The sequence below is a fragment of the Lithobates pipiens genome, unplaced genomic scaffold (genome assembly GCF_037356315.1).
Source record: "Lithobates pipiens isolate NorthernLeopardFrog02 unplaced genomic scaffold, aLitPip1_a1.2 Scaffold_18, whole genome shotgun sequence".
Lineage (NCBI taxonomy): Eukaryota > Metazoa > Chordata > Amphibia > Anura > Ranidae > Lithobates > Lithobates pipiens.
In genome coordinates, this window is record NW_027507758.1 from 111852466 (window position 1) to 111859916 (window position 7451).

Consider the following 7451-nt stretch of genomic DNA (forward strand, 5'->3'; position numbering starts at 1 on the left):
TACTGATGGTCAAAGGATGATAAAAAAAAAAAAGATGCACATGCAGCAATAAATACACAAAATTCTGCACTCTGTGATTCATGCTTTTCTTTACATTTAGATTGTGTTTGTAAATAGAAAGATGATGATAAAAAGTAGGAGAGGTGGTACTACCATACTATGGGGGTTATTTACTAAAGGCAAATCCACTTTGCACTTCAAGTGCAAAGTGCACTTGAAATTGCACTTGGAAGTTCAGTCGCTGTAAATCTAAGGGGTAGATCTGAAATGAGGGGAAGCTCTGCTGATTTTATCATCCAATCGTGTGCAAGCTAAAATGCAGTTTTTTTTATTTTAATTGTATGTCCCCCTTGGATCTAACAGCGCCTTTACTTCCAAGTGCACTTTCAGTGTAATTTCAAGTGCGCTTGTAGTGCAAAGTGGATTTGCCTTTAGTAAATAACCCCCTTTGTTTTGTAATGTTAGAGTTTTTCAGCAACAGGTTATTGCGTTACTCTTGTGTAGGAAAATTTGTCTAAATAAATTCTTACTACTAATGATATGACATGGCCATATAATAGAGAAAAATGGTAGCATGCACATATGGCGAGGGGGTTAATCCTTGTTCACACCTGTGTGATTTGGAATTTTTTTTTTTTTTTTTAGTGTGACAAAGTCCCCTTTTAGCTCCGTAGACTTCATTTGGAGTGCATGAAAATGCCAAAGTGTGAAGTTAGACTTAATCTCATATTGGCCATGGATCTTCTAGTCTTATTTAACAGATCTATGAAAAGCAACTGTTGTGCACATTAGTAAAGGGTTAATATTTACAGTAAAGGCAGCAAATTAGGTGCCTTCTAGTTTTTTTTTTTGCTCTGAGCAATATTTAAAAAATGTTTAAACAACTGTTCTGATAGTCACACTGTCATAATCCAGTCACTAATATACATTCTACACTACACAGTAATTCAATGTTTTCTTCCTACATCAACGGCGCTTAAATAGTATCTAGACACAAGTCCTAAGGCTGGCCATAGATTATACAATTTTCCTTTAGATTTACCAAAACCATATAATATGAGGTCAAACCTAAACACTTTCAGATTGTATGCAATTAGGCATGCCCTTGCAATACACGGTAAAGTAAATCTGAAGGAAACTGAAAAATAAAATTGTATAATGTATGACAAGCTTTAGATGTGATGGCTGCATTTTTATTTATTTAGGCTTTTGTTTCTTTATTTTCACCTGGTGATGCAGCCAGTAGTACACTTCCCATCTTAGGGTGGCTACGATCACTCCTTCCCTGATCTGTAAAGGAACAACATAGCCATATTGGAAAGCAACACTGTTAACCTGTGGCAAGGGTAGAGTTAGACATGGACTTTACATAAGTGACTAACAAATAAAAGTCAAACTAACACTTTATAAGCAGTTACAGCAACAGTTTATTTTTCTTGTGGGATAAAGGTTTTACATGAATGAAAAAAAAGTTGACCATTTTAAACACCACTGTCAGTATTAAAAGGTTTGCCTCAACCCGCTATACCAGATTTACTGGCAGGATCAACAAGGAATAAAACTATATATATACTTATAGTAACGGACAAGTGAAAGAATAATTAGTACACATGGGCTGTTGGGCAACATTGAGTGGTTCAATAGAAACCGGACAACATTCGGGCCATGTGATTGGCAGCCTGGCCGATTTCTGTTGAATGGTCTCAAGCTTTGGCTGTACTTCTTTAACCACTTGCTTACTGGGCACTTAAACCCCCCTCAGTCCCAGACCAATTTTCAGCTTTCAGCGCTGATGCACTTTGAATGACAATTGCGCGGTCATACAACACTGTACCCAAATGAAATTTTTATCATTTTTTTCCCACAAATAGAGCTTTCTTTTGGTGGTATTTAGTTACAGCTCGGAGTTTTATTTTTTGCTAAACAAACAAAAAAAGATGCAAAAAAATAAAAAAAAATAAATCATGTTTTAATAGTTTGTTATAAAATTTTGCAAACGGGTCATTTTTCTCCTTCATTGAAGTGCGCTGATTAGGCGGCACTGATGGCTGCATTGGTGGGCACTGATGGGCTGCATTGGTGGGCACTGATGGGCTGCATTGGTGGGCACTGATAGGCTGCACTGGTGGGCACTGATAGGCATAGTTAAGGCGGCACTAATAGGCACAGATAAGGCGGCACCGATGGGCACAGATAAGGCGGCACTGATGGGCAAAGATGGGCACAGATAAGATGGCATGGATGGGTGGCACAGATAAGTGGCACGGATGGGTGGCACGGATGGGCACTGATAGGTACCACTGATAGATGGGACTGATGGGCACTGATAGGTGGCACTGATAGGTGGCTCTGATAGGTGGCACTGCTGGGCACTGATGGGCGGCACTGCTGGGCACTAATGGGCGGCACTGCTGGGCACTGATGGGCGGCACTGGGTCGCAGCACCTTTGAGGCAGATTGTGGGCACTGTGGGTGGCACTGTTGGTGGGACTGCTGGATGGCACTGTGGGTGGCATTGTGGGTGGCACTGTAGGTGGCACTGTGGGCACTATGGGCACTGATGGGGGGCACTGATGGGGGCACTTACTTTTATTCAGGATGGCACGGCGGTGGGCAGGTGGGCACTGGCAGGGGGCAGGTGGTCAGCTGTATTGCTGGCCGTGATCGGGACTGATGTCCCGATCACGGCCGCCGGTGATCGGCTTTTTTTTTCTCTCCTCGCGCTGTCAGCGCGAGGAGGAATAATAGCCGATTACCGGCTCCGTTTTATCACATGATCAGCTGTCATTGGCTGACAGCTGATCACGTGATAAGGGGTCGGGATCGACCCCTTGCACGGATCGGTGATCAGGCGAGTCTCACGGACTCGCCGATCACAGAGCGCGCCGCGCGCGCCCCTCAGGGGGCGCGCAGGCCGCTCGTATCCGGGACGACGTCAATAGACGTAGTCCCGGAAATGTAGGTCCGCGCTAATGCCGTCATTTGGCAATAGCGCGGATTCTGTAGTGGTTAAATGTGATGCCGCGTACACACGATCGGAATTCTTGTTGGAAAAAGCTCTGATGGTTTTCCCGTCAGAATTCCGACGGAATTCCCCTCAAACTGTCTTGCCTACACACGGTCTCACCAAATTCCGACCAAGAACGCGGTGACGTACAACACATACGACGGGACTAGAAAAATGAAATTCAATACCTAGTAGCCAATAGCTTCCATCTCGTAGTTGAATCTGAGCATGCGTGAGTTTTTGCATGTCGGAATTGCATACACACAATCGGAATTTCCATCGGGAAAAGGGGGACATGCTATCAAATTTTTGCTGGCAGGAATTCGGCCAGCTAAATTCCGATGGAGCATACACACGGTAGCATTTTCCGATGAAAAGCTCTCTGGTCTTTTGCTTGCCGAAATTCCGATCGTGTGTACGCGGCATAACTGTTGTTTAAAACCGTTAAATAGATGGGTTTTGTTCAACTTTAACACAGCAGTTATTGCATAACTTATTATTTATATATATGTTATTGCATAGCACTGCATAAACTGTTGATGCTATATAAGTCTTGTATAATAATAATATATCCGTCCAGTATGTCTTTGATAGTTTTCCTTCCATAAATAGCCCAAGCTGTTTTGCTAAAGTGACAGTTGGAGTATTGAGACAAGATGTGTAACACTGACAGTTGTATAACAAAAACTCTTTCTTTAACTGGTGTTAGGCTTTACTTTGTTAGTTGCTTATGCAAACTTTATCTACATCCAATGGCGGGACAAGGGGTGGGCAGGAGGGACAGCTGCTCTGGGCGCAGAGGTTCATTGTATGGATGGGGGCCCAGTAAGCTCATTCTGATATAAGACATTTTGAATTACGAATAACTGCTGGGGTTAGTATCCCCTAAACTCACACATAATGAAGGGGAAGTGGGGCCCAGTTTGGCATCTTTGCCCTGGGAGTTGGATGACCTTGTCCCGGCACTGTCTACATCCACTAGTCCATCTACAGCTACCCTCACTGATTTAGAGTGCTGCTGACCAAGGGTGGCTACACTGCTCCTCCAAAGATACAGTGGAAGATTAAGTTCAGTCACCTTAGGAGAGAAGGTGTGATCGCTGTGGGATTTACACTTATTTTTACATTATGGGGAAAGCAATAGATGATGCTGGAAAAATCAGTGATGGGAAAGAGTCTGGAATTGTGAGGGAGCATCCAAGAAAAGAATGAGAAACCTGGGGCTGATTTGGCCCGCCATGCTCTACCTTTTGGTTGAACTGGTCCTTAAGATCTTTCATACTTCTTGGATAAAGCAGTGTGATGAGCAGATAATAAGAGTTCACTTTATGTAAGTGAGATGAGCAAAATATGAGCTGTATTTGCTTAAGGTTACTGCAGTTTCTCCGTTGTTCCTTATTGTATTGAATAAGCTCATATTAATAAAATAACAAGTAGAACTGGTGCAGTTACACTTTGCATACCAATGAAAAAGCTGTCAAAAGCAGATTTCTGATTGGCGTTAGATGATTTACTTTTCTTTCCTGAACATTTTTAGTAAGGGCATTAAAATGTAAATCGAGCCGCAGACATTTATTTACATTCTTAAAATAGAACTACAGTGCCTTGAAAAAGTATTCACACCCCTTGAAATTTTCCACATTTTGGCATGTTATAACCAAATAAATGTAAATGTATTTTATTAGGATCTGATAGACCAACACAAAGTGGCACATACTGTAATTGTGAAGTAGAAGGAACATTTTAAATAGTTTTCAAATATTTTTACAAATAAACATTTGTAGAACCACCTTTTGCTGCAATTACAGCTGCAAGTCTTTTTGGGTATGTCTCTACCAGCATTGCATATCTAGAGAGTGACATTTTTGCCCATTCTTCTAAGCCCCCGTACACACAGTCGGACATTCCGACGGAAAATGTCCGATCGGACCGTGTTGTCGGATAATCCGACCGTGTGTGGGCTCCATCTGACTTTCCGTCGGAATGTCCGACCAACAAAGTTTGAGAGCTGGATATAAAATTTTCAGACAACATGAGCCGATCAGACTTTGTCCAATCGTTTGTAGAGAATTCCAATCGGACAAAGCGCCACGCATGCTCAGATCAAATTACGAGACCAAAGCTATTAGCTACTAGCCTGAACGTAGTCCCATCGTAACGAACAAACGTCATCCCCTTCCGAACGGTCGGATCCCTCTTCCCATCAACTCTGACCAGCTTCCCTGTCCCTGCTGAAGAAAAGCATTCCCACAACATGATGCGGCCACCATGTTTCAGGGTGGGAATTGTGTGTTCAGGATGATGTGCAGTGTTAGTTCTCTGCCACACATAGCGTTTTGCTTTTAGGTAAAAAAAATTGGATTTTTTTTTGTCATACTTACCTGTAAAATCCCTTTCTTTGAGTACATCATGGGACACAGAGTCAGGCTAATTTTCATTACCTGCTGGGTTATACTCCATGATGAATGGACACTGGTAGTCTAAAGGTCTTTTGACAGGAAGCGATCCCCTATATAGCCCCTCCCATAAAGGAAGTACTTCAGTTTTGTAGCAACTCCCAAGAGGGGAGGAGGATCTCTTGTGGCCTATGATGTACTAAAAAAAAATGATTTTACAGGTAAGTAGGACAAAAAAAATCCAATTTTCTTTTTCATACATCCTGGGGCACAGAGTGAGACTAATATTCATTACCTGCTGGCACGTCCCAGATCAATAGCCTTGAGGGGAGGGAGATACCCTGCCAAACTATATCCATCAGAACTTATATGGCAGCCCACAATACACTGCAGTGGAAAGGCAAATCCTCAGCTGCTCGACCATCCACTTGATAAGATTTTGTGAACATATGCATTGAAGACCAGGTAGCAGCCTTCCAAATCTGTCACAGATACCTGATGGCAAAAAGCCCAGGAGGTTCCTACACCCCTGGTAGAATGAGCTCTCACCATAGCTTTATGTTTCAGACCGTAGGCCTTGAATGATCAATTGACAGACCCAATTGGCAATGGAGCCTTGGAAGCTGCCTTGCCCCTTCTTGGGTACTTTTGGTAAAACAAAAAAGGAGTCTGATCCTCGGATCTCCGCAGATCTAGACAAATAAACCTTGACTGCTCGGACAACTTCCAATGAATGCAGTCATCTCTCTTCAGCCGAGCAAGGCTGAGAGAATAAAGAAGGCAAAATATTGTCCTGATTTGAATGAAAGGCTGACACCACTTTTGGCAAAAAGGATGGAACAGGTCGTAACATGACCCTGTCATAGTGAAGGATCAAGTATGGTTCCCAGCACAAAAGGCCCGCCAACTCCAACACCCTTCTAGCCGAAGCGATGGCCATCAAGAAGGCTAGTTTGCGTGACACCAAGTCTAATGGAATTTCCTCGATAGGGTCAAATGTCTCTGTAACACAGATAGCACCAAGTTCAAGTCCCAAGGACACATAGGTGACCTAATGGGGGGGGGGCAAACGAGTCGCCTAATGCATAAAGGTTCGGACTAAGAAATGAGATGCTAAAGGCCCCCGGAAGAATACTGACAAGGCCGAAATCTGACCTCTGATTGTACTCAAAGCCAATCTGATTTCCACAGCCGACTGTAGAAAAGAGAGAATTCTCCCAATCAAATATTTCCGAGAATGCCCTTTTCTGGCTTAAAACCAAGCAATAGAAGTCTTCTAGAGCTTGATAGATCTTCCTAGTGACAGCTTTTCTAGCATTCACTAGGGTAGGCACTACTGGTCCCGAGATGCCACGGTCCTTCAGCACCCTGTCAAATTTAAAGACTGTAAATTGGGGTGGAATATAGGACCTTGAGACAGTAGATCGGGGTGACGTGGAGCTTCCATGGCCCGTCTATTGTCAGTCTCACAATCTCCGGGAACCAGGGCCACCTTCTAAGCCAGGTTTGTGCCACCAGAATGACTGGAACCTCCTCTCTCCGAATCCTACACAACAAATGTGGAAGGAGAGGGATTGGAGGGAAAACATAAACCAAGGAGTACTAGCTCCATGGAACTATCAGAGCATCTGCTCCGATTGCCAGAGGATCCCTTGTTCGGGACACAAATTGCTGTAGCTTGTTGTTGAACCTGGATGCCAATAGGTCGACCTCTAGCCATCCCCAGCAAATTTCCTGGAACACCTCTGGGTGTAGGGACCATTCCCCCGGGCAGATCTGCTGGTGGCTGAGATCATTTGCCTTCCAGTTCTCTACTCCCAGGATATGGACTGCCGATAGAATCGACACATCCCTCTGCCCAGGCTAGTAAGTGGTCACCTCCTTCAGAGCTGAACGACTCCTGATACCGCCTTGGTTGTTTATATAGGCCACTGCAGTGGCATTGTCGGACTGAACTCTGATAAAGCAGTCCTGAAGTTCCACTGTCCAGGACTGGAGGGCCAGACGTACTGCTCATAATTCTAGAACGTTGATGGGCAGGATCTGTT